The following is a 27798-nucleotide window of genomic DNA, read 5'->3' as shown; positions in this document are numbered from 1 at the left end:
TAGGTGTATACCTGAATCTCCCAGATGGCTGCTCATGAAGGGACGTGTGAAACAAGCTGAAGCAATATTAAAAAACGCGACGAGGATAAATGGCGTTACATATCATGGGGCAATATTTCAGACTACAGGTCGCAATACGGTAACAAAGTACCTTTTCGTCACTTCATTTTCTTTGTCGCCGTCTTACGCTGGGTTTGAAATCTGCGACTCTTTCCAACGTGTTTTGTGCCGGCCACAAAATATTTTTAAAACAACTAAATTAAGAAAACAAGGCAGAGGCTACCAAAACTGGAAAGAGTGAAGGAGAGAATGAAACTAATCTAACATAGCTGATTCAGGTCCATGAAGCTAGAGTTGGCGCTGTTGTTATGTGAACAATATTCACATTTTTGGGATTCCTTTCTTCTCTATTCTTTTTCCTCCAGGATCCCGTGGATAGAAATAAGCATACACACAGTTATTTGGATCTGATAATCACTCCCAATATAAGAAACGTCACAGTCATCTCATTCTTTATGTGGTGAGTGGAGATCCCATTAGCAAAGAAGTCTCAGTAAAAATTGTATTTGGAACTTGCATAGTCTAAAAGAAGTATTACAGTATTCTGTTATAACTGCCCTTTTAATGGGGAATGTTTTCCTCTGATGCATCCCAGCATTTACATTGTATTAGGTTCCGCTCTGTGTTTAACCGGAATGTGTGAGCTGCTGTTCTTTCACCTGGGCATTTTGTTTGTGCTGCTTATGGGTGACTGCTCCTTGCACATTCTGCCCGTGTTTACGTGGGTTTCGCCCCCACAACCCAAAAGATGTGCAGGACAGGTGGATTGGTCACTCTAAATTGCTCCTTAGTTGGAAAAAATTAATTGGATACTCTAAATTAAACAATAAAAATATGGGTGACCGTTCCTTTCGCAAGGGTTATAAAAATAAGATGTGTGTTCAAGGTACTCTCGTTCGACTGCCTCCCTGGGAATTGCCTGTACCATTCTTTTCCAGGATTTCCAGTCTGCAGGTCCAAGTAAGAGTTCCCGACCTGCCATTAATCAGCAGCAATGTTTCCATTCCTTGCAAAAGAAAAGGTGACACATAAGCAGCAGGATTTTCAACCATTCCCATTTACGGTTGTGTTTTTATAATGATATAAAGGCGCTAGTCACTCATAAAGGATTATGTAAAAACACTCTGTGGGTTCCTCTATTTAAACTAGTCATGTGGGTGCATGGATAGAAAGCTTGAGGACATCAGCAGCAGAGCTGTGCGTGCCATATTCCGCTCACAGGCCAAGTGAAACTGGGGCTGCATCACATGACACACTTTCCTTCTCATGATGCTGTGCTGCTATCTCTCAAAGGCATATTGGAAAAGTAAATTTAGCAAGTCTAGGTTCACTTACATATAAAAGTTCACAGTTCCCTGAAGTATATGTTCTTCAAACCTAATACTTCCAAAACGGTTTTGGTCAAATGCAATGTAATTATTACTGTGCAGAAGACTAGTTGAGGCTGCATTCCTTTCATCTTATTTAAATTAGGGTATTTTAGGTCATAAATCCTAATTGATGGTGTGAATTCAGAGGTTCTACAGGTGATAGACTGTTGGCTGTATTACCTGGCGTGGTTACTTGTTTGTGATAAAGTTCTTTGATCTTCGCTACCCCTCCCTCCTGTAGATATTTGGTGTAATGTGTAAGTCTGAAACTTTTCAGTGGTTTTGTTTTGTGGTAAAGAAGAGTGGTAAACTCCTGCTGGGAAATGATCCTTGTGAAGATCCCTAATTCTCAGTCTAAATTGTTAACCAGTAACGAATTATATACTTTGAAGTAACTTCAAATGAGCAAGTTATACACTGCTAAATTTTCCCAGCCCTTGCCTTCAGGGAAAGCTCAGTTCCCGAGCACAAGCTCAAGGAAATGTGGCGGACACAAGGACAATCTTTACCATGCCACCATGGACACCCATTTTGTCTTATGTCCATGACATCTTGGTCAATCTCTCTTTAGCTCCGAATTATCCCTGACCTTCTATTCTGTCCCACGTCCCCCACTCCCCTCTCCAACTATATAATTCATTGCATTTCTATTCCTCTTCTGTTCTGTAACAGAGTCATATGGACTCGAAACGTTCACTCTGTTCCTCGCTCCACAGCCACAGATGCTACCAGTCTCCTGTGTTTATGCAACATTTTCTGTTTTTATATTGACAATCTTCACCATTTCATTAGTTCTTTGCATAAGAGGTTCAATCCACAGCACAGAATCTACACCAAGGATAGGAGAGGGAGACAGGTCTCAAACCACCCAGCTAGAACTGGGTGTCACTAGCCATCCATAGAATCCCAACAGTGCAGAGGAAAGCCATTTGGCCCTTCGAGTCTGCAGCATGTAGTGAGCCACGTATGGCTACGTAAGGCTATTGTAGATATGTTCACTATTGTTCTACTGTTCTATTACTATCATTATCTCCACTGTTGTATATACTTACTGTTATTGCTTTTCTGTTATTGGTTGTTGCTGTTGTACTGTTGGAATGTTGTTATTGGTGCTGCTGTTGGCTCTGCCTGTGGCTCCGCCCCTCTGAGGAGGTATAAAGCCCGCCGACCTGGGGCAATCTTGCAGTGCGGGAGGAGCCACTGGTTGGCACACTTTTAGTCTATTAAAGCATTGGTTCACTACTACTCAGCGTCTCGACTGAATTGATGTCCAACACAGCAAACCCCAAAAGAGCACCTACCTAGGCCCACTCTCCCGCCCTATCCCCGTATCCTCACCTAACCTGCACATTTCTGGACACAAAAGAGCAATTTATCTTGGCCAATCCACCTAAGCTGCACATCTTTGGACTGTGGAGGGAAACCAGAGCACCCAGAGGAAACCGACCTCTTGGCATCGGTCTGTGACCTCCGGATAGGCGTCATCAGCCACGACCATAGCAGATGGCCTCTGTCATCCAGGAGCCAATCCCCCAGCGAGGGATGCACCTCGAAGAGGCTGGGAATCACCGAGTGTGCCAGGATGAAGTCGTCTGTACGTTGCCCGGGTATCGGGCGCAGATGTGCTTGATGCACAGCTGATGGTCACATATGAGCTGCACGTTCATTGGGTGGAACCTCTTTCGAAGCGCTGCCTGACATCTGCAGGTGCTCATAGGGCAACATGCATTCTGCCGAAACCCCCTGGACCCGGGGCATCTCGGCGATGGCGATGAACCCCGCTGCCCGGGCATCCTGGTGGACTCGTTCCACATTGAAATGGATGTATTGTGCCGACTGGGTATATAGGGCCTCCGTGACAGCACGGGTGCACCTGTGCCCCGAGCTCTGTGAGATCTCAGACAGGTCCCCACTCGCCTGGAAGAAGCCCATGGCGTAGACGCTTAGGGCGACCATCATCTTGACGGCCATCGGGAACGGGTGTCCTCCCCATTCCCTCGTGGTGTCAGGTGCAACATAAAATGGCAGGTATGTCATGCTGACCTCCTGCTCAGCTGGGTTCTTCGATGGCATGCTAGGTCCAGCAGGTCCTCGAATGACAGGCGCTGCCAGTACACACAAGATTTCATGCAGCGCCTCCTTTGCACCTCCTCCTTGGCCTGTTGGGTGGATAGCTCTCCATCCTCAGTGCCTGCCTCCTCTTACTCTGGGGAACACTCAGCTGCTGTAGATTCCTCCTCCTCGAGCAGCTCCAGCTCGTACAGTCGCAGTTCATCCCCAGGGCTGTGGCCACGAAGAGGAAAGTGTAATGCAGAGAAGCCATAGTCAAAAATCAAAAAGGCCACAGTACAGGGTCCAATGACTGAGGAAAGTGTGAAAAGGGAGGTGGTCAATGCAGGTTTGAGGGTGTTGTACCTAAATGCACGCAGTATACGGAACAAGGTAAATGAGCTTGTTGCGCATATTGAAATTGGCCGATACGATATTGTGGGCCTCACAGAGACGTGGCTGCAAGGCGATCAGGGCCGGGATCTAAATATCCAAGAATATATGTCCTATCAAAAGGACAGGCAGACAGGCAAAGGGGGCGGGGTTGCATTGCTAGTAAGGAAAGAAGTTAAGTCGATAGCAAGGAGCGATATAGGATCGGAAGAGATATAATCTCTGTGGGTAGAATTGAGGAATCGCAAAGGTAAAAAGACCCTGATGGGAGTTATGTACAGGACCCCTAGCAGTAGTCAGGATGTGGGGCAGGAAATAAATCAGGAGATAGAAAAAGCATGTAAAAAAGGCAAGATTACAAGAATCACGGGGGACTTCAATATGCAGATGGACATGGAAAATCAGGTTGGTAGTGGTTCCCAAGAAATGGAATTTATGGAATGTCTAAGAGATGGTTTTTTGGGAGAGCTTGTGACAGATCCTACTAGGGAACAGGAAATTCTGGATTTGGTGATGTGTAATGAGGCAGACTTAATTAGGGAACTTAAGGTGAAGGAACCCTTAGGGGCAGTGACCACAATATGATAGAATTTACCGTACAGTTTGAGAGGGAGAAGTTGCAATCAGATGTAACGATATTACAATTAAATAAGGGTAACTACACAGACATGAGGGAGGAGCTGGCCAGAGTTGATTGCAAAAGGAGCCTAGCAGGGAGACAGTGGAACAGCAATGGCAGGGGTTTTTGGGGGTTATTCGGGAGGCACAACAGAAATTCATCCCAAGGAGGAGGAAACATGCGAAGGGGAGGACAAAGCATCCATGGCTGACAAGGGATGTCAAGGACAGCGTAAAGGCTAAAGAAAAAAGGAAACCAGAGGATTGGGAAGCCTTTAAAAGTGAGCAGAGGACAACTAAAAAGCAATAAGGGGGGAGAAGATGAAGTATAAGTACAAGCTAGCTAGTAATATAAAGACAGATAGGAAGAGATTTTTTCAATATATGAAAGGTAAGAGAGTGGCAAAAATAGACACTGGACCACTGGAAAATGTGGCTGGAGAAGAAATAATAGGAAACAAAGAAAAGGCAGATGAATTGAATAGATACTTTGTATCAGTCTTCATGGTGGAAGACACTAGTGGGATGCAAGAGCTCCAGGAGAACTAGGGGCAGAGGTGAGTGCAGTGACCATCACTAAGGAGAAGGTTCTGGAGAAACTGAAAGGTCAGAAGGTGGATAAGTCACCTGGACCGGATGGACTGCACCCCAGGGTCCTAAAAGAGATAGCTGAGGAAATTGTGGAGGCATTAGTGACGATCTTTCAGGAATCACTGGAGGCAGGAAGGGTCTCAGAGGACTGGAAGATGGCTAATGTAACACCACTGTTTAATGAGGGAGGCAGAAGACGGGAAATTATAGGCCAGTTAGCCTGACTTCGGTCATTGGTAAGATTTTAGAGTCTGTTATTAAAGATGAGATTGCGAAGTACTTGGAAGGGCATGGTAAAATAGGACTGAGTCAGTACGGCTTTGTCAAAGGGAGGTCGTATCGGACAAATCTGCTAGAGTTCTTTGAGGCGATAACAAGGAAGTTAGTCAAAGGAGAGCCAGTGGACGTGATTTATTTAGATTTCCAGAAGGCCTTTGACAAGGTGCCGCATAGGAGACTGTTAAATAAGTTAAAAGCCCATGGTGTTCAGGGTAAGATCCTGGCATGGATAGAGATTTGGCTGACTGGCAGAAGGCAGAGAGTGGGGGTAAAAGGGTCTTTTTCAGGATGGCAGCCGATGACTAGTGGTGTGCCTCAGGGGTCTGGGCTGGGACCACAACTTTTCACAATATACATAAATGATCTGAAAGAAGGTACTAAAGGCACTGTTGCTAAGTTCGCAGATGATACAAAGATCTGTCGAGGGGCAGGTAGTATTGAGGAAGCAAGGGGGCTGCAGAAGGACTTGGACAAGCTAGGAGAGTGGTCAATGAAGTGGCAAATGAAATACAATGTGGAAAAGTGTGAGGTTATGCACTTTGGAAGGAGGACTTTAGGCATAGAATATTTTCTAAATGGGGAAATGCTTCGGAAAGCAGAAGCACAAAGGGACTTGAGAGTCCTTGTTCACGATTCTCTTGAGGTTAATGTGCAGGTTCGGTCGGCAGTTAAAAAGGCAAATGTAATGTTAACATTCACATCAAGAGGGCTAGAATACAAGACCAGGGATGTATTTCTGAGGCTGGATAAGGCTCAGATCAGATCTAATTTGGAGTATTGTGAGCAGTTTTGGACCTCGTATCTGAGGAAGGATGTGCTGGCCTTGGCAAGGGTCCAGAGGAGGTTCACAAGAATGATCCCTGGAATTAAGAACTTGTCATATGAGGAATGTTTGAGGACTCTGGGTCTGTACTCGGAGTTTAGAAGGATGAGACGGGATCTTATTGAAACTTACAAGATACTGCGAGACCTAGATAGAGTGGACGTGGAGTGAATGTTTCCACTTGTAGGAAAAACTAGAACCAGAGGACACCATCTCAGACTAAAGGGACGATCCTTTAAAACAGAGATGAGGAGGAATTTCTTCAGCCAGATGGTGATGAATCTGTGGAACTCTTTGCCGCAGAAGGCTGTGGAGGCCAAATCACTGAGTGTCTTTAAAACAGAGATAGATAGGTTCTTGATTGCTAAGGGGATCAGGGGCTAAGGGGAGAAGGCAGGAGAATGGGGATGAGAAAATATCAGCCATGATTGAATGGCGGAGCAGACTCAATGGGCCGAGTGGCCTGATTCTGCTCCTATGTCTTATGGTCTTATGGAAAGCCACCATTGCTGATTAAATTCCAATATCCATTGTCTGCAGGGGTGAAAGGCAGACATGTTTGTGTGGTGCATAGCCTTGTGCCCAACCTGGTCCAACAGTCTACACGATGCCCCCAGTTGGCACCGCGGACTCTGTCCCCGCATGTTCACCCTCCCCCTACCTCCTTTCCACACTCTTGGCCCTGTCGGTGCCCGGCACCATCGGTGCCACTGGCCTGGGCACCCATCTCTGCTGAAAGGGGTACCGTTGATTGGTGCTGCTCATGCCAGCGGTACGCTCCGCAGCCCTGGTCCAGTGCCCCCTGTAGGGGCTACGGTGGGCGTTTCCATTAGGAGGGCCACCTGGAGTTGGGTTTATTTTCAAGTCAGAATCATGCTTCAGGTAGGAAACTGATTAACGTCACAGATTTCACATGGGTAAGTCCCTAATCAGTTTGGAAACAGATTTTTGTGCAATTAGAGCCATTGGGGGGTGGGAATGGAAACATTTCAGATGAAGTGTGTGACTGATTTTGACTTCCCACTGCATCCATCAGTGAGGCTGCCAGTTGTCTGAAGAGTGGGACTGTTGATTGTGGCCAAGCCTTCCACTCTGCTGAAGGGAGAGAAGGTGAGACAGGAGAGCCAGAGGCTTGGCGCCCAGGCCAGGGCTGACCCTCACTTCATTCACGCAGACCTGAATTGTATGTTGAAGGCAGAAAGGGAGAGGAGGAGGCTCTGTTTTTCCTGGAGGTTGTTCAGGGGAGGCCAGAAGATAGAAATGGTTGGAGATTGGTGTTGCTGTGAGAAGAGACTTGGTCCAATGCTAATAAAGGTGCATCAATCACATACGCTCAGGCAAGGTGAGTGTGAGCCCCAGCCCTCCAGGCAGGGTCAGGCCTTACACCTGCCCACAGACACAACACCTGGGGAGCCTCGGCACATTGTGCTGTTTCTGAATATGTGTAGAACTATAGAAATATAGAACTATAGAATCCCTACAATTCCTCATGAGCCTTTATATCATAGTCAAAATACACCATGAACTCCTACAGATTTTCAGGGCAAGATAATAAATACTATGTGAAGGTGAGATATGGTTACAGGGAAAATAATGCAAAACATAATTCCCTAATTTTTCCCTAATTATAATTCATCCTCACATATTTGGAAAGAAATGTAATGTACTTACCTTACATCAGGTGTAAAGAGCCAGATGGCCATTAATGCCTAGGAAGTGTCTCCCTATTCAACTTTCCTCCCCTATTTGCTGGCCTGATCTTCCTCCCTGCCTGTTAAATTTATGCCAGTTCCCTGGAAATTTGGGAGCCAATATGTCTTAATATTCCAAAGCAAGTTGTATAAAATTGTCTTTGTTTAAGTAACATTACTAACAATGGAAGAGTTCCATAGACTATTCATTTTTAGTCTATGGATTAAGGGCACATGCATTTTGCAATGGGTTGTAATTACTTGTATAACGAAATGTTCATAATTGTACAATCCTTTTTTAAATTGTATACTTTATTTTTATTTTAATGATTGTCTCTTTGTCATGAATTATGATTGTTTATTTTGTCATCACAATGCGGCACATGAAGACTTTTCAATAAACTGATTATTTATCGCTCCATCTATTTCGATAACCATGAAATTTACATGGATTTAAGTAAGGATAGTCGATTTGCGCAAACAGATTTTTCACTAGTGAGATGAACCAACGTTATCCGAGTGGAATTTAATGGATATGGTGATGGGCCCTTCCACTGGTGGAGAGACAGTAGCAACCCCTCTGTGGCTATTTTCAGGAACCCTGTCAGGATTAAGTCCCGATTAGGCATCCCGCTGACTATCGACAGGATTTGCAGCTTCAGCAGGGGCAATCTCCAGGTAGGCTTTCTGATGCAGGGTGGTTGGCCAATCTCCGAGAGGAGTCAGCCAATTAGACGCCAGCAGCTCTCCAATACTTGCAGCACCACCAAAGGCCACTGGCGTTACTGCAGGAGGTCCAAAGATGAAGATTGTCACTGCAAATCCAAGACAGAGGTGAGTGGAGCAGCATCGCTGGGGCAATCAGAGAGTCTCCAGCAGGGGAGGACAAGGGGATCATTGTTCAGGGCTGGGGAACATCTTCATGTGAATCTCTCCTTTACCATAAGCAGATCCTTCCTTTGGATACATGTCCAAGGAAGAACCACCCCAATCCCTCCCCATCATGCTGCAGGCATACCTGGCTGTTTTCACACATGACATGGCCTCAATTAGCCTTCCTGCAAAAAGATCCTCCTTTAACCTTCTGAACCTCCCGGGCGCGAACTTAAAATGGGGAATAAGGACAATGATGGGGTCTCCATCCCTGCATTTCTGTCCCATTATAGGGCCTTCACCTCCAGTCCTGCCTCTGGTCGTGATGGGGGGGGGGGGGGGGGGGGGGGGGGGTGGTAGGAAATTAAATAAATAATTCTTTGCACTGTTTCTTTCTCTATTTAAAATTATTTAACAGTTTGATTGGCTATTTTTTCTATATTCTTTAATGTGATGTGGGCGTCGCAGACTAGGACAGCATTAATGCCCATCCTTAATTGCCCTTGAGGAGGGGATGGTGAGCACCTTCTTGAACTGGTGCAGTCCATGTGGTGTCAGGACACCCACAGCGCTATTAAGAAGGGGGTTCCAGAATTATGACCCAGTGACAGTGAAAGAAGGCATAGAGCAGGATCCCCCCCACCCGCCCCCCCGCCTCCAACCTGCCTCCAACCCCCCCACTCCCCCGGCATGTTCTCTGGTGGCAGAGGCGGCTCACCATTGGCCGCTGGAAGGATCTTCCAACCCCGTTGATGTCTACGCCATTTTGAATGGCTCACCTGTCCCACTGCCAAGGAGCCTGTCATGGGAGCGTCACCCTCGGTGGGGCCGGAAGCTCCCACTAGCGGAAAGGCTTGTTAAATCCTGCCCATAGAGAAGATACATAAATTGTGAGGGAATCCAAATCTAGACGAATGGCTTTACGATTTTCACTAATAAATCCACCAAGGAGTCTTTTTTTAGAGTGTCACTGACTGGTCCTGCAATTATTGCCCATCCCTAATTTCCCTTGGCATTTATGCATCAGCCACTTTGTTGTGTTGCTCGTTATGCTTTCCTTAATTTGCTCTGTTTTAATTACCTTTGCTCAAGAGTCGCCAGGTATCTTTCTGATACCACCGCAAGGTTCAAAACCGAATACTGATCAATGACTCGATACACCAGTTAGTAAGTTTGAAATCAATGCACATTTATTTACACACACAGTCAATTATTACTCATGCACAAACTCTACTCACTAAACTACAACTACTACTAAAAGCCTATACTTAGCTTCAGGCGCCCACTCAGTCAGAGGAACAATGGCCGTTGTCCGGTTCTGATATTGCTGGCTTCGAACTGGTATAGAATAGTAGCAAGGAGCGCCTATCTCGTAGCGTGCATTGACCTTAGACTTACTTGGCTGGTGCTTGGCGGGCCTCTCATCGCTGAGAGCCAAAGGCCAAGGTGAAGGTGAAGAAGAAGAGTTCAAGAGAGCACTCTGACCTTGGGGATTCTGTTTTATACCCCAAAGGGTTTCGCGCCTCTCTGGGCGGTTCCTGAACTTGGTCCCAATTAATTGGACCATGTCCCAATCATTTGTATCGATTCTCTCCAATAAAGGGGTCGTTTTTCGATCGCTGGGCGGGCCCTAGGTAACCATTGGCCTGCCTTTGTTTTAGTCTCCACTAGCAGCGGGGAGTCTGCCCTGGTACCGATTGTTTAAATGTTTCTCTTTTGTCCTTGGAGATAGCTCATTACTATGCTAATGGCTTGTAGTTTCAGTTCTGTCTGGGATCTGCAAGTTCCAATTCACAGGCAAACCTTGCACCTGTTTGTTTTCCTAGTACTGTCCAATTTTCCCTGTACTCTTTGTGAATGTCCATTTTGGAATCGGGGCGCGGCCACCCCAGATGGCTACAGTTGTGGGTTTGGAGTCACATGTAGACCCGACCAGGTAAGAATGGCTGATTTCCTTCCCTAAAGGGCATTCGTGAACCAGATGGGTTTTTCCAACGAGCAACAAAGGTTTCATGGTCAGACTTTTAATTCGGGGGGCAGAACATTCACCGGCTGAGGGATTCTCTGGTTCCACCGGCAGCACACCCCCGCCTGCCAGTTTCCCTGTGGAATGGCTTCAGTGGGAATTCCCATTGACAGCGGTGGGAGCAGAGAATCCCGCCGCCGTGAATGGCGCGTCGCCTTCCATCACCGGGAAACGTGTGGCTGAGAAGCCGGAGAATCCTGCCCCAGATTGAATTCAAATTTCACCTGGTATATTCCTGAAAAGAAGAGGAATTGTAAAAGGCAGGAAAATCTTCCACGGATAAAAAAGGAAGAGGACATAAAGGCAAAAATTAGGGCATACCGTACTGCAAACGCTAGTGGTAAACTGGAGGATTTGGAGAACTTTAAGGTTCAGCAAAAGGCTACTAAAAATAAAATCAAAAGAGCTAAGATGAACTATGAAAGGAAACTAGCAGAAAACATAATCACTACTACAGAACACAGAACACGGAACAGTACAGCACAGAACAGGCCCTTCGGCCCTCGATGTTGTGCCGAGCAATGATCACCCTACTCAAACCCACGCATCCACCCTATACCCGTAACCCACCCCCACCCCCTTAACCTTACTTATTTAGGACACTACGGGCAATTTAGCATGGCCAATCCACCTAACCCGCACATCTTTGGAATGTGGGAGGAAACCGGAGCACCCGGAGGAAACCCACGCACACACGGGGAGGACGTGCAGACTCCACACAGACAGTGACCCAGCCGGAAATCGAACCTGGGACCCTGGAGCTGTGAAGCATTTATGCTAACCACCATGCTACCGTGCTTCTATACCAAAACCTTCTATAAATATATAATGAGGAAGATATATTTAATGAGCTAAAGTAAATGTTGACCCTTAAGAGCACGATGCTGGTGCGGAATTATGTGGAACACAGAGATGGTGGACGCACTGAACCAATATTTTGCCTCTCTCTTCACAGTTGAGGATAATAAAATTTTCCAAAAACTGCAGTTAATGCAGAGGAACTTGGCGCAGTAACCATCATGGGATTGTGGTGATCCACCATCGTGTAAATATGTGTGTGCCTGTATTAGGGGATGTACAGCAGTACCTGTATTACAGGTTTGTCGGTAGCCCCTGCCGGCTAGCTCCGCCCACAGGAAGCAGTATAAATATTCATGAGTTCTCCTGAGCTGTCATTCTACCAGCTGCAGTCGAAGGAGAAACATCTCACAGTAATAAAGCCTCTCTTGTACCCATTCGAGTCTTTGTGTGCAATTGATAGCGCATCAATTTATTACCGTGAGATTTTCCGCATCATGGACATCAGAATAAAACCCGATCGCTCGTCATCAACCCGATGCCACCGTCATCAAGGCCCTCGACTCCATTTTCGCTCTGTTCGGTTTCCCCGACTACATCCACAGTGACAGGGGATCCTCATTCATGAGCAATGAGCTGCGTCAGTTCCTGCTCAGCAGGGGTATCGCTTCCAGCAGGACGACCAGCTAAAACCCCCGGGGAAACGGGCAGATGGAGAGCGAGAATGGGACGGTTTGGAGGGCCGTCCAGCTGGCCCTATGGTCCAGAAACCTCCCAGCCGCTCGGTGGCAGCAGGTCCCCCCTGATGCACTCCACTCCATTCGGTCACTGCTGTGCACCGCTACTAACACCCCATGAACGTGTTTTTACCTTCTCTAGGAAGTCTACATCCGGGGTGTCGCTTACGACTTGGCTCAAGACTCCGGGCCCAGTCCTTCTTCATAGGCATGTCAGGCACCACAAGGCGGAACACCTGGTGGATAAAGTACGCCTGCTCCACTCGAACCCCCAGTATGCCTATGTGGAGTTCCCCGACGGCCGCCAGGATACAGTCTCGCTCAGGGACCTGGCTCCCTCGGGTGCCGATCCCACTCCCACAGACCTCCCCACCCACGTGCCACCCTCCCCTCCCACGGAGCTTCCAACATCAGCCCCACCAGGTCCATTCCTCGTTCCCCTGCCCACACTAGAGGACATGGAAGATTTCGGCACGCTCCCGGAGTCGTCCAGCCACTAGCCAGCACCAACACCACCAGCACCGATGCCATCGACGCCGACACCGCCTGTACAGATGTCGCCACCACTGCTGCGTCGCTCTCAGCGAACCATTAGACCACCGGTCAGACTCAACCTATGACGGGCACTGGGTTGCAAGATGGACACTTAATTTTTTTTCCCCCTCCCCTCTGTAAATAAATCACGGATTATGTATATAGTTCCACGTCACACTTCCGGTTGCGGCTATGCGGAGCTAAGCCGCACGTTCGGCAGCTCCCGCTTTAATAGGACTTGTGGGCTCTTTTAAGGGCCCCAAACGGCGCTGATTCGACGCTTCCCGGTGGATAAAGAGGTCTGGAACAAAACCCCCCGGGATTTATGGTGCGGACTCGGGGTGGGGCGAGGAGAAAAACGGCAGCAGCTCCCCTGGAAAAGTGGGGGAAGGTGGACAAAATGGGGGCCGGTGGAGCCCCTGAGGAGTGGAGGCAGTGGGCGGAGGAGCAGCAGGCGGCCCTTCTGCGCTATTTTACGGAGCTGAAAGGGGAGTTGTTGGAATCCCTGAAGGTGACGACGAGTAAGCTGCTGGAGACCCAGACAACCCAGGGTGCAGCGATACTGTACTTGAGTTGCAGCAGCAGTCCTCTGAGCGCGAGGAGGAGGTTTCGGCCCTCGTGGGGAAGGTGGAGATACACGAGGCGCTTCATAAAAAGTGGCAAGATCGGTTCGAGGAGATGGAGCTTCGGTCACGGAGGAAGAACCTGCGGATCCTGGGCCTCGAGGAGGGGCTGGAGGGGTCGGACCTGCCGGCCTATGTGGCCCAGATGCTGAACTCGCTGGTGGGGGCAGGATCCTTCCATCTGCCCCTGGAGCTGGAGGGGGCCCACAGAGTACTGGCCAGGCGACCTAAGGCGAATGAACCCCCGCGGGCGGTGCTGGTGCGGTTCCATCGGTTCAGTGACCGGGAGTGTGTTCTCCGATGGGCCAAGAAGGTGAGGAGTAGTAAGTAGGAGAATTCGGTAGTGCGTGTCTACCAGGACTGGAGTGCGGAGGTGGCCAAGCGGAGAGCCGGGTTTAACCGGACGAAGGCGGTGCTCCACGGAAAGCAGGTGAAGTTCAGCATGTTGCCGCCTGCGCACCTGTGGGTCACCTACAAGGACCGGCATTGCTACTTTGAGTCCCCGGAGGAAGCGTGGGCCTTTGTGCAGGCTGAAAAGTTGGGCTAGAACTAGAGATTGGGGGCTGTGGGAGTTTTTCTATTTCTGTATCACTGTTTATGCTGTTGCTGGTTACTCTGTTTGTTTCTGTTTTTTCTCTCGCTTTCGGACGATGTGGGTTATGGTTTTGTGCTTTAAGGGGGGTATTGGGGATTGTGGTTGATTTGTGCCTTTGTTTGTACGGAGTTGGTGGATGGGTTGGGACTGCTGTTTGGGAGCTGCGTTGGTGGGTAGGGCAGTGTGAAAGTGCGGGCTTTTCTCTGGTTTCCCGCGCTGCGGGACGAGGGGGGTGGAGCAGGTGGCGAGGGGCATGGTTATCAGATCCGTTTTCCCACGCTGAAGCGGTGCCAAGGAGCTGATGCAGGGGAGGAGCGGGGACCTCATATCGGGAGGGGTTGGAGTTAGGGCGGGAGCTGCCGGAGTCAGCAGAAGTCAGCTGGCTCACGGGAGTACAGTGGAGGGAGCGTCGCGGCTAGGAGGGGTCCTAGCCTTGGGGGGGGGGTGCCGGGTTGCTGCTGGATTGGCCAGGGAGGAGCTGGTGCAGATCGGGGTGTCGGGGTGAGGTTCTATCGCCGTGGGAAACGGGCCGAATGGGTGCTGGCCAGGGGCGAGCAGTCGATGGGCTATGGCTCGTCGACGGGGGATGGGGGGGGGCGGGGTGCCCCCTGCTCCGGCTGATTACGTGGAACGTGAGGGGGTTGAATGGGCCGGTTAAGCGGGCCCGGGTGTTTTCGCATCTGAAGGGGCTGAAGGTGGACGTGGCCATGCTCCAGGAGACCCACCTGAAGTTGGTGGACCAGGTCCATCTGAGGAAGGGGTGGGTGGGGCAGATTTTCCATTCAGGGCTCGACTCGAAGAACCGGTGGGTGGCGATCCTGGTGGGGAAGAGGATGGCGTTTGAGGCGTCTGAGGTTGTGGCTGATAGTGGCGGCAGATATGTGATGGTGAGCGGTAAGCTGCAGGGGGAGAGGGTGGTGTTGGTAAATGTGTACGCCCCAAATTGGGATGATGCTGGTTTCATGAGGCATATGTTGGGCCGCATTCCTGGCCTGGAGGTGTGGGGCTTGATCATGGGGGGGGGGAGACTTCAGTACGGTGCTGGATCCCCTACTGGATCGTTCTAGTTCAAGGACAGGCAGGAGGCCGGCGGCGGCCAAGGTGTTGAGGGGGTTTATGGACCAGATGGGAGGAGTGGATCCCTGGAGGTTCGGGAGGCCGAGGGCTCAGGAGTACTCTTTTTTCTCCCATGTGCACAGGGTTTATTCCCGCATTGATTTCTTTGTTTTGAGTAGGGGATTGGTCCCGAGGGTGGAGGAGGCCGAGCATTCGGCTATTGCGATTTCGGACCATGCTCCGCATTGGGTGGATCTGGAGATGGGGGAGGTGTGGGACCAGCGCCCGCTTTGGCGTCTGGACGTGGGGTTGTTGGCTGATGAGGAGGTGCATAGGAGGGTTCGGGGATGTATCGAGAGGTACCTCGAGGTCAATGATACTGGGGAGGTCCAGGTGGGGATGGTGTGGAGGCTCTGAAGGCAGTGATTAGCGGGGAGCTAATCTCCATCCGAGCCCATAGGGAGAGGGGGGAGAGGCGGGAGAGGGAGAGACTGGTGGGGGAGCTGTTGAGTGTTGATAGGAGGTACGCGGAGCCCCCGGAGGAGGGATTGCTGGAGGAGCGACGTAGCTTGCAGGCTAAGTTTGATTTATTGACCACCAGAAAGGCGGAGACACAGTGGAGGAAGGCGCAGGGAGCGGTCTATGAGTATGGAGAGAAGGCGAGCAGGATGCTGGCGCATCAGCTTCATAAGCGGGACGCGGCTAGGGAGATTGGTGGAGTGAAGGATAGGGGTGGGAATGTAGTGCGGCAGGGGGCAGAGGTCAATGAGGTCTTTAGGGACTTTTACAGGGAACTGTACCGGTCGGAGCCGCTGGCGGTGGGAGGTTGAATGGAGAGTTTTGTGAACAGGCTGCGATTTCCAAGGCTGCAGGAGGAGCAGGTGGAGGGACTGGGGGCGCCGATCGAGTTGGAGGAGCTGGTCAGTGGGATTGGCCACATGCAGTCGGGGAAGGCGCCGGGACCGGATGGGTTCCCGGTTGAATTTTATAAGAAATACGTGGACCTGCTGGGCCCCCTGTTGGTTAGGACCTTCAACGAGGCATGGGAGGGGGGTGTTTTTCCCCCGGCGATGTCTTGGGCGCTGATTTCCCTGATCCTGAAGCGTGATAAGGACCCCTTGCAGTGCGGATCATACAGGCCAATTTCACTGCTGAATGTAGACGCCAAGTTGCTGGCGAAGATCTTGGCCACTAGAATAGAGGACTGGGTGCCGGGGGTGATACATGAAGATCAGACGGGATTTGTGAAGGAGAGGCAGCTGAACACTAACGTGCGAAGGCTGCTAAATGTGATAATGATGCCGGCAGCAGAAGGAGAGGCGGAGATTGTGGTGGCATTGGCTGCGGAGAAGGCCTTTGACAGGGTTGAGTGGGGGTACTTGTGGGAGGTGTTTGAGAGGTTCGGGTTTGGGGTGGGGTTTATTAAATGGGTGAGGTTGCTGTACGAGGCCCCGATGGCGAGTGTAGCGACAAATGGGAGGAGGTCCGAGTACTTCAGGCAACACCGTGGGACGAGGCAGGGGTGCCCCCTGTCTCCCTTGCTTTTTGTGTTGGCAATTGAGCCTCTTGCCATGGCTCTCAGGGAGTCGGGGAGGTGGAGGGGTTTGGTGCGAGGTGGGGAGGAGCACCGAGTGTCGCTGTATGCGGACGACTTGCTGTTGTATGTAGCAGACCAGGTGGGGGGAATGCCGGAGGTGATGGAGATTCTTGCTGAGTTTGGGAGTTTCTCGGGCTATAAATTGAACCTGGGCAAAAGTGAGCTGTTTGTTGTACACCCGGGAGATCAGGAGGAAGGGACTGGTAGGCTCCCGCTAAAGAGGGCAGTGAGGAGCTTTAGGTACCTGGGGGTTCAGGTGGCTAGGAGCTGGGGGACTCTGCACAAGCTCAATTTTACTAGGTCGGTGGAGCAGATGGAGGAGGAATTTAGACGGTGGGACATGCTGCTGTTGTCATTGGCGGGTAGAGTACAGTCCGTTAAAATGACGGTGCTCCCGAGGTTCTTGTTTTTGTTTCAGTGCCTCCCCATTTTCATTCCGAGGGCCTTTTTTAGGAGGGTGAACAGCAGCATTCTGGGATTTGTTTGGGTGCACGGGACTCCGAGGGTAAGGAGGGTCTTTTTGGAGCGGGCAAGGGATAGAGGGGGGCTGGCGCTGCCCAACCTCTCTGGGTACTATTGGGCGGCTAACGTCTCGATGGTACGTAAGTGGGTAATGGATGGGGAGGGGGCAGCATGGAAACGGATGGAGATGGTGTCCTGTGGAGGCACGAACCTGAAGGCACTGGTAACGGCGCCGCTGCCGCTCCCTCCAACGAGGTACACTACGAGCCCGGTGGTGGCGGCTACCCTCAAAATCTGGGGGCAGTGGAGGCGACACAGGGGGGAAGTGGGGGGCATGATGGAGGCCCCGCTGTGGGGGAACCACCGGTTTGTCCCAGGGAACATGGATGGCGGGTTCCTGGGGTGGCACAGGGTGGGCATTAGAAAGTTGGAAGACCTGTTCATTGACGGGAGGTTTGCGAGCCTTGGTGAATTGGAGGAGAGGTTTGAGCTCCCCCGGGGAATATGTTCAGGTACCTTCAGGTCAAGGCGTTTGCTAGGCGGCAGGTGGAGGGATTCCCTTCGCTGCCCCCGCGGGGGGTAAGGGATAGGGTACTTTCGGGGGTGTGGGTCAGGGATGGGAAGGTGTCTGACATCTACCAGGTGATGCAGGAGGTGGAGGAGGCTTCGGTAGAGGAGCTGAAGGCTAAGTGGGAGGTGGAGCTGGGGGAGCAGATTGAGGAGGGGACATGGGCGGACGCTCTGGAGAGGGTGAACTCCTCCTCTTCATGTGCGAGGCTTAGCCTCATCCAGTTTAAGGTGCTGCACCAGGCCCACATGTCCGGGTCTAGGATGAGTAGGCTCTTTGTGGGCGAAGACAGGTGTGTCAGGTGTTCGGGGAGTCCAGCGAACCATGCCCATATGTTCTGGGCATACCCGGCACTGGAGGAGTTCTGGAAGGGGGTGGCAAGGACGGTGTCGAGGGTGGTAGGATCCAGGGTCAAGCCAGACTGGGGACTCGTGATATTTGGGGTTGGGGTGGAGCCGGGAATGCAGGAGGCGAAAGAGGCCGATGTTTGGCCTTTGCGTCCCTATTAGCCCGGCGGAGGATCTTGCTGCAGTGGAAAGATGCGAGACCTCCGAGCGTGGAGACCTCGATTAATGACATGGCGGGATTCATTAAGCTGGAGAGAGTCAAATTCGCCCTGAGGGGGTCGGTACAAGGGCTCTTTAGGAGGTGGCAGTCTTTCCTCGACTTTCTGGCTCAACGATAAGGTACTAGGTTAGTAGCAGCAGCAACCTGGGGAGGGGGGAGGTGGGGAAAGGCGGTGGGGGGTGGGGGGTTTAGGGGGATAGTGTTTAAGTTAATTTGCTTATTGTTAATTTATTTTGTTGTCTATTGGGCTTGGGGGGGTGGGCGGGTTTGTTGTATGCGTTGTTACGGGTGCCGGGGGGTGTTTATTATTGTTATTGCTATTGTTGTTCTGTTGATATTTATTTTTCAAAAATTCCAATAAAAATTATTTACAACGTAAAATAGTTTCACGTCACCCCCGTCGGACTCATTCTTAACAGGGGGTGAATGTGGTGATCCACCACTGTGTAAATATGTGTGCGCCTGTATTAAGGATGTACAGCAGTACCTGTATTACAGGTTTGTCGGTAGCCCCTGCCAGCTAGCTCCGCCCACAGGGAGCAGTATAAATATTCATGAGTTCTCCTGAGCTGCCATTCTACCAGCTGCAGCCGAAGGAGAAACATCTCATGGTAATAAAGCTTCTCTTGTACAGCTGGCCCTACGGTCCAGGAAACTCCCAGCCGCTCGCTGGTAGCAGGTCCTCCCTGATGCACTCCACTCCATTCGGTCACTGCTGTGCACCGCTACTAACAACACTCCCCATGAACGTGTTTTTACCTTCTCTAGGAAGTCTATATCCGGGGTGTCACTCCCAACTTGGCTCGCAGCTCCAGGGCCGGTCCTACTGCGTAGGCATGTCAGGCTCCACAAGGTGGACCCTTTGGTGGACAGGGTACGCCTGCTCCACGCAAACCTCCAGTATGCCTGCGTGGAGTTCCCCGACGGCCGCCAGGATACAGTCTCGCTCAGGGACCTGGCTCCCTCGGGTGCCGAACCCACTCCCACACACCTCCCCACCCACGTGCCACCCTCCCCTCCCCCCGCGCTCCCAACATCAGCCCCACCAGGTCCATCCCTTGTTCCCCTGCCCACACTAGAGGACATGCAAGATTTTGGCATGCTCCCGGAGTTGTCCAGCCACTAGCCATCACCAACACCGCCATCACCGATGCCGTCGACACCGACACCGCCTGTACAGATGTCGCCACCACTGCTGCGTCGCTCTCAACGAACCATTAGACCACCGGTCAGACTCAACCTATGATGGGCACCGGGTTGCAAGATGGGCACTTAATTTTTTTCTCCTCCCCTCTGTAAATAAATCACGGATTATGTATATAGTTCCACGTCACCCCAGTCGAACTCATTCTTAACAGGGGGTGAATGTGGTGATCCACCACTGTGTAAATATGTGTGCGCCTGTATTAGGGGATGTACAGCAGTACCTGTATTACAGGTTTGTCGGTAGCCCCTGCCAGCTAGCTCCGCCCACAGGGAGCAGTATAAATATTCATGAGTTCGCCTGAGCTGCCATTCTACCAGCTGCAGTCGAAGGAGAAACATCTCACGTTAATAAAGCCTCTATTGTACCCATTTGAGTCTTTGTGTGCAATTGATAGCGCATCAGGGATTAAAGGCAGATAAAATTCCGGAACCTGATCTGTTCTCCAGTGTCCACGCTGTTGTGAATGCCGTCACTTTTTACGACAGCACAAAACGGGCGTGAGCACTACAAACTCTGGCCCCCACAGGGGGCCAGCACAGCGCTGGAGAAGTTCACACCGCTCCAGCCTCCCTTCCCGCGCCAACTGGGCGCCGCGCCAACCCGTGCATGCGCAGTGGCGTCGTGCCAACCCGTGCATGCGCGAGGGACTTCCTCAATGCGACGGCTCCAACGCAACATGGGGCGGGGGTTCAGGAGCCGGTCGCGTAACAAAATAGGGCCGGGGCTGGAGAGGCTGGCCCGCTGATTGGTGGGCCTCCATTGTGGGCCAGACCCCATCGGAGGCCCTCCCGAAGGAGCCCCCCTACCCCCGACGGGACTCTACCATTTCCCCATGGCCGCTCGGCCCATTAAGGCCGGAGAAACGGCGGCCCAGCTGTGGACAGCGCCGCTCCTCGGAGAATTGCATGCCGGTGTCGGGGCGGCGTGGCGTGGTTGATTCTCCGGCTCAGCGCGGGGCTTGGAGATTCCCACCCAGCGTGAATGTGCAGACTCCGCATGGACAGTGACCCAAGCCAGGAGTTGAACCTGGGACTCTGGCATTGTGAAGCAACAGTGCTAATCACTGTGTTACCGTGCCATGTAGACATAGAATTTACAGTGCAGAAGGAGGCCATTCAGCCCATCGACTCTGCACCGACCCTTGGTAAGTACACCCCACACCTCTACCCTATCCCCGTAACCCAGTAATCCCACCTAAACGTTTTGGACACTAAGGGCAATTTAGCATGGGCAATCCACCTACCTGCACATCTTTGGACTGTGGGAGGAAACCAGAGCACCCGGAGGAAACCCACGCAGACACGGGGAGAACACGCAGACTCCACACAGACAGTGACCCAGCCGGGAATGAAACCTGGGGCCCTGGAGCTGTGAAGCAACTGTGCTAACCACTGTGCTACCATGCTGCCCCGAAACCAGGTAAGGATTGCCTTCCCTAATGCACGCTAGTGAACTAACTGGGTTTTTACAACTGTTTAGCAGCTTCATAGTCAGTATTAAGTTGATGCCTTTAAGTGGAACCTAGAAGTACATGAGGACAAAAGGTGTAGAAGGATGGGCTGACAAAGATAAATGCAGTCGTAGTGTTGGATCACATGGCCTGTTTCTTAGCTCTAAGTGTATTACTAGCTGTCTCAATGAATGTAAAATGCAAAAGGAGGCCAGTCAGCCCAAATGGTTTGTGTCAATTTCCACACGAGCTTCCTTCACATCTCTTCATATAACTATAATATCATCGTCATAGCTTCCTATTTGTTCTTGCTCCTGTGTCTGTCCAACGTCCCTTTAAATACATTTGTGATGTTCACCTGAAGTATTATTTGGAATTCTACATCCTAAAATCTCTCTGGATAGAAAATTGCCTGGAATTCCATAGACTATGCAGCAGTGGTTTACCACAATTACGTAGCCCATTAACAGTGTGAGAGGAGCAGTGGTTGCATTAACAGTGATGTGGAGATGCTGGTGTTGGACTGGGGTGGGCACAATAAGAAGTCTTGCAACACAAGGTTAAAGTCCAGCAGGTTTGTTTCGAATCTCAAGCTTTCCGCAGCTCCTTCATCAGGTGAGTATTAACAGTGAGAAAGTGCGAGAGCAGCAGTGGGTCATGAACAGTGAGAGAGTGTGAAAGGAGCAGGGTCAAAGAGCAAAGAACAAAGAAAGGTACAGCACAGGAACAGGCCCTTCAGCCCTCCAAGCCTTCGCCGACCATGCTGCCCGTCTAAACTAAAATCGTCCACACTTCTGGGGTCCGTATCCCGCTATTCCCATCCTATTTATGTATTTGTCAAGGTGCCCCTTAAATGTCACTATCGTCCCTGCTTCCACCACCTCCTCTGGCAGCGAGTTCCAGGCATCCATTACCCTCTATGTAAAAAACTTGCCTCGTATATCTCCTCTAAACCTTGCCCCTCGCACCTTAAACCTATGCCCCCTAGTAATTGACCCCTCTACCCAAGGAAAAAGCATCTGACTATCCACCCTGTCTGTGCCCCTCATAATTTTGTAGACCTCTATCAGGCCACCCCTCAACCTCCGTCGTTCCAGTGAGAACAAACCGAGTTTATTCAACCGCTCCTCATAGCGAATGCCCTCCATACCAGGCAACATCCTGGTAAATCTCTTCTGCACCCACTCCAGAGGAGAGGTCACCCTGTTAGGGATTTTCCATAGGCCTCCGAAAAGTTCCAGAGATGTAGACGAAAGGATTGCAAAGATGATTTTGGATAGGAGAGAAAGTAACAGGGTAGTTGTTATGGGGGAACTTTAACTTTCCAAATATTGACTGGAAACACTATAGTTCGAGTACTTTAGGTGGGTCCGTTTTTGTCCAATGTGTGCAGGAGGGTTTCCTGACACAGTATGTAGATAGGCCAACGAGAGGCGAGGTCATATTGGATTTGGTACTGGGTAATGAACCAGGATAGGTGTTAGATTTGGAGATATGTGAGCACATTGGTGATAGTGACCACAATTCGATTACGTTTACTTTAGTGATGGAAAGGGATAGGTATATACAGCAGGGCAAGATTTATAGCTGGGGGAAAGGACGATGTGATGAGGCAAGACTTAGGATGCATCGGATGGGGAGGGAAATTGCAGGGGATGGGCACAATGGAAATGTGGAGCATGTTCAAGGAACAGCTACTGCGTGTCCTTGATAAGTATGTACCTGTCAGGCAGGGAGGAAGTGGTCGAGCGAGGGAACCGTGGTTTACGAAAGTAGTTGAAACACTTGTCAAGAGGAAGAAGGAGGCTTATATAAAGATGAGACGTGAAGGTTCAGTCAGGGCGCTCGAGAGTTACAAGTTAGCTAGGAAGGACCGAAAGAGAGAGCTAAGAAGAGCCAGGAGGGGACATGAGAAGTCTTTGGCAGGTAGGATCAAGGATAACCCTAAAGCTTTCTATAGATATGTCAGGAATAAAAGAATGACTAGGGTAAGAGTAGGGCCTGTCAAGGACAGTAGTGGAAAGTTGTGCGTGGAGTCCGAGCAGATAGGAGAGGTGCTAAATGAATATGTTTCGGCAGTATTCATGCAGGAAAAAGACAATGTTGTCAAGGAGAATACTGAGATACAGGCTATTGGACTAGATGGGATTGAGGTTCATAAGAGGGAGGTGTTAGCAATTCTGGAAAGAGTGAAAATGATAAGTCCCCTGGGCCAGATGGGATTGATCCAAGGATTCTCTGGGAAGCTAGGAAGGTGATTGCTGAGCCTTTGGCTTTGATCTTTAAGTCATCTTTGTCTCCAGGAATAGTGTCAGAAGACTGAAGGATAGTAAATGTTGTCCCCTTGTTCAAGAAGGGGAGTAGAGACAACCCCGGTAACTATAGACCAGTGAGCCTTACTTCTGTTGCGGGCAAAGTCTTGGAAAGGTTTAAAAGAGATAGGATGTATAATCATCTGGAAAGGAATAATTCCAAGGATGTGCAGGTTGGGTGCATTGGCCATGCTAAATTGCCCCTTAACATCCATAGGTTAGCTGAGGTTACCGGAATAGGGTGGGGCTGCGGGCCTAAATAGAGTGCTCTTTCAGAGGGTCGGTGCAGACTCGATGGGCCTTCTGCATTGTAGGGGTTCTATAAGACAGAAAATCGTCCAAGATCATTTTGAATTAAGGGGCAGGCTTGACGGTCAATCAACAAAGAACAAAGAACAATATTGCACAGGAACTAGAGATAGTCAACATGGTTTTGTGAAAGGTAGGTCGTGCCTCACAAACCTTATTGAGTTCTTTGAGAAGGTGACCAAACAGGTGGATGAGGGTAAAGCAGCTAATGTAGTGTATATGGATTTCAGTAAAGGGTTTGATAAGGTTCCCCATGGTGGGCTATTGCAGAAAATATGGAGGCATGGGATTCAGGGTGATTTAGCAGTTTGGGTCAGAAATTGGCTAGCTGGAAGAAAATAAAGAGTGGTGGTTGATGGGAAATGTTCAGACTGGAGTCTAGTTACTAGTGGTGTACCACAAGGATCTGTTTTGGGGCCACTGCTGTTTGTCATTTTTAGAAATGACCTGGAGGAGGGCGTAGAAGGATGGGTGAGTAAATTTGCAGATGACACTAAAGTCGGTGGAGTTGTGGACAGTGCAGAAGGATGTTACAAGTTACAGAAGGACATAGATAAGCTGCAGAGCTGGGCTGAGAGGTGGCAAATAGAGTTTTATGCAGAAAAGTGTGATGTGATTCATTTTGGAAGGAATAACAGGAAGACAGAGTACTGGGCTAATGGTAAGGTTCTTGGTAGTGTGGATCAGCAGAGAGATCTCGGTGTCCATGTACATAGATCCCTGAAAGTTGCCACCCAGGTTGAGAGGGTTGTTAAGAAGGTGTACGGTGTGTTAGCTTTTATTGGTAGAGGGATTGAGTTTTGGAGCCATGAGGTCATGTTGCAGCTGTACAAAACTCTGGTGCGGCCGCATTTGGAGTATTGAGTGCAATTCTGGTCGCCGCATTATAGGAAGGATGTGGAAGCATTGGAAAGGGTGCAGAGGAGATTTACCAGAATGTTGCCTGGTATGGAGGGAAGATCTTACGAGGGAAGGCTGAGCGTCTTGAGGCTGTTTTTGTTAGAGAGAAGAAGGTTAAGAGGTGACTTAATTGAGGCATGCAAGATGATCAGAGGATTGGATAGGGTGGACAGAGAGAGCCTTTTTCCTCAGATGGTGATGTCTAGCACGTGGGGACATAGCTTTAAATTTAGGGGAGATAGATACAGGACAGATGTCAGAGTTAGGTTCTTTACTCAGAGAGTAGTAAGGGTGTGGAATGCCCTGCCTGCAACAGTAGTGGACTCGCCAACACTAAGCGCATTCAATTGGTCATTGGATAGACATATGGACGATAAGGGAATAGTGTAGATGGGCTTCAGAGGGGTTTCACAGGATGGCGCAACATCGAGGGCCGAAGGGCCTGTACTGCGCTGTAATGTTCTATGTAAAGCCTCCACATCCTTCTGGTAGTGTCTAGGCAACCAGAATTGAACACTATACTCCAAGTGTGGCCTAACTAAGGTTCTATACAGCTGCAACATGACTTGCCAATTTTTATACTCAATGCCCCAGCCAATGAAGGCAAGCATGCCGTATGCCTCCTTGACTACCTTCTCCACCTGTGTTGCCCCTTTCAGTGACCTGTGAACCTGTACACCTAGATCTCTCTGACTGTCAATACTCTTGGGGGTTCTACCATTCATTGTATACTCCCTACCTGTATTAGACCTTCCAAAATGCATTACCTCATATTTGTCCGGATTAAACTTCATCTGCCATCTCTCCGCCCAAGTCTCCAAATGATCTAATAGGGACAGAGTGCAAGAGGAGCAGGACCATTAATGGAGAGAGTGCTAGAGGAGCAGCGTCTTTAGCAGGGTGAGAATGTAAGAGTAGTAGGAGCTATCTTAGATTGAGTATTGTGTAATGAAGCATGGCTAATTAGTAATATAATAGTAAAATATCCATAGGGAAATTGTGATCATAATACCATTCAATTCGATGTTAAGTTTGAAAGTGACATATTCCAATTGAAAACAAAAATATTAAACTTAAACACAGCCAATTCCTGAGGTTGGTTAAGTTCCAATTGTGTTTCTACTGTGTTTAGAGAGGGCATGAAAAATAGATAATAGGCAAAAACATCTGGAGGTTGCTTAGCAACTGGGGCCTTGTAAGGTAGAGGAGCTTTTAAGTTTTAATTTAGCTGATCTGATTGCATTTGGAGATATGTAGTGAGAGAGTAGGTTTTCGAATGGTAGGGATGGAACATCTCTCTCAGCTTTGCTGGACAATAGGCCATACCATAGAGTAATGGTTAAGAAAACCAATCCAATGATGTGCAGGTTCGGTGGATTGGCCATGATAAATTGCCCTTAGTGTCCAAAATTGCCCTTAGTGTTGGGTGGGGTTACTGGGTTATGGGGATAGGGTGGAGGTGTTGACCTTGGGTAGGGTGCTCTTTCCAAGAACCGGGCAGACTTGATGGGCCGAATGGCCTCCTTCTGCACTGTAAATTCTATAAAACAAGTGCAGGGATCTGAAGAGCAGCTAGTTCAGGAAACTAGAAAAATAAAGAAAATTGTCTGAGAAGTCTGGAGGTAAGTGAACATAGATAAAGTGGGACAACAGCCTCCAAAGGTAAAATAAACTTCTGATGTCATTTTGATACAGTCTGAGAATCAAGAAGTAAAGCAATTGTGAATAGTTTGCACAGAAGTCAAGACAAAGAAATCCTAAAGGAGTTGGTGTGAAATCCTGGGCTGGATTGTAGGGGAGGCAATGGCGTAGTGGTATTGTCACTGAACTAGTAATCCAGAGATCCAGGGCAATCATAGAATCATAGAATCCACAGTGCAAAAGGAGGCCATTCAGTCCATCGAGTCAGCACCGGCCCTTGGAAATAGTACCCTACCAAAGCTCAAACCTCCAACCCATCCACGCAACCCAGTAACCCCACCCAACCTTTTTGGACACTAAGGGACAATTTAGCATGGCTAATTCACCCAATCTGCACATCTTTGGACTGTGGGAGGAAACCAGAGCACTCGGAGGAAACCCACGCAGAGACGGGGAGAATGTGCCGACTCCGCACAGACAGTGAGCCAAGACAGGACTCGAACCTGGACCCTGGAGGTGTGAAGCAACTCTACTAACCACGATGCTACAGTGCCGCCCCAACTGTGCTAACATGCCGCCCCGGCTGTGTTCCTGTACCACCCCAGCTGTGTTACCGTTCCGCCCCGACTATGAACTGCTCTGAGGACACGGGTTCAAATCCCACCGTGGCAGCTAGTTTTACTGAAGGGAAATCCTGTTTGACAAATTTATTAGAGTTTTTGAGGGTATAACTAGCAGGGTAAATAAAGGGGAATCAGTAAATTCAGCAAAAGCAAAATACTGAGGTGCTGGAGATCTGAAACAAAAACAGAAAGTGCTGGAAAAACTCAGCAGGACTGGTAGCACCTATGGAGCGAGAAACAGATTAATGTTTCGAGTCCAAATGGTTCTTCTTCAGAACAGAAAAGAGATGTGATGGGTTTTCTGCTGTTCTAAAATGGGGAGAGGCAGCTGGAGAAAAAGGGAAGGTCAGGGATAAGTTAGAGAGTGGAGGTGATAAAATGGCAAGGATATCATGGAACACAAGTAAAGGGAATGGTAATGATGGTATTAACAACAAAAATCTTGATCAGAGTGGGTGTTAATAGCAGTTGAAAGGTCAGTGTTGGCTGAAGGTAAAATAGCAGAAGGTTAAAAGCAGGAAAAGGGTCAGCCCTGTCTGAAAGCAAAGACATGAAAACAAGATACAGACTGGCACGACGGGAAAGAATTCAAAATGAAACCAAGCATGCCAAATGCCTTCATTACCACCCAGTTCACCTGCGACTCCACTTTCAAGGAGCTATGAACCTGTACTCCCAGATCTCTTTGTTCTGTAACTCTCCCCAACACCCTACTATTATCTGAGTTGATCCTGCCCTGATTCGATCTACCAAAATGCATGACCACATGTTTATCTAAATTAAGCTCCACCTGCCATTCATCAGACCAGATAATTTACAGTGCAGAAGGAAGCCATTTGGCCCATCGAGTCTGCACCGACCCTTGGAAAGAGCACCCCACTTAAGCCCTACACCACCCTATGCCCGTAACTCCACCCTAAACTTTATAGACACTAAGGGAAATTTAGCATGTCCAATCCACCTAACCTGCACATCTTTGGACTATGGGAGGAAACCGGAGCACCCGGAGAAAACCCACGCAGACACGTTCCCGACAGGCAAAATGT

General features: G+C 49.6%; 1 pseudogene; it reads left to right on the top strand.

Annotated features, from left to right (window-relative positions):
* The window catches only part of LOC119970686, a 216920-nt pseudogene that overhangs the window by 67907 nt on the left and 121215 nt on the right, over positions 1–27798 (top strand).

Source organism: Scyliorhinus canicula, chromosome 8 (assembly GCF_902713615.1).
Source record: "Scyliorhinus canicula chromosome 8, sScyCan1.1, whole genome shotgun sequence".
NCBI lineage: Eukaryota > Metazoa > Chordata > Chondrichthyes > Carcharhiniformes > Scyliorhinidae > Scyliorhinus > Scyliorhinus canicula.
This window is presented reverse-complemented; position numbering and strand designations above follow the sequence as displayed.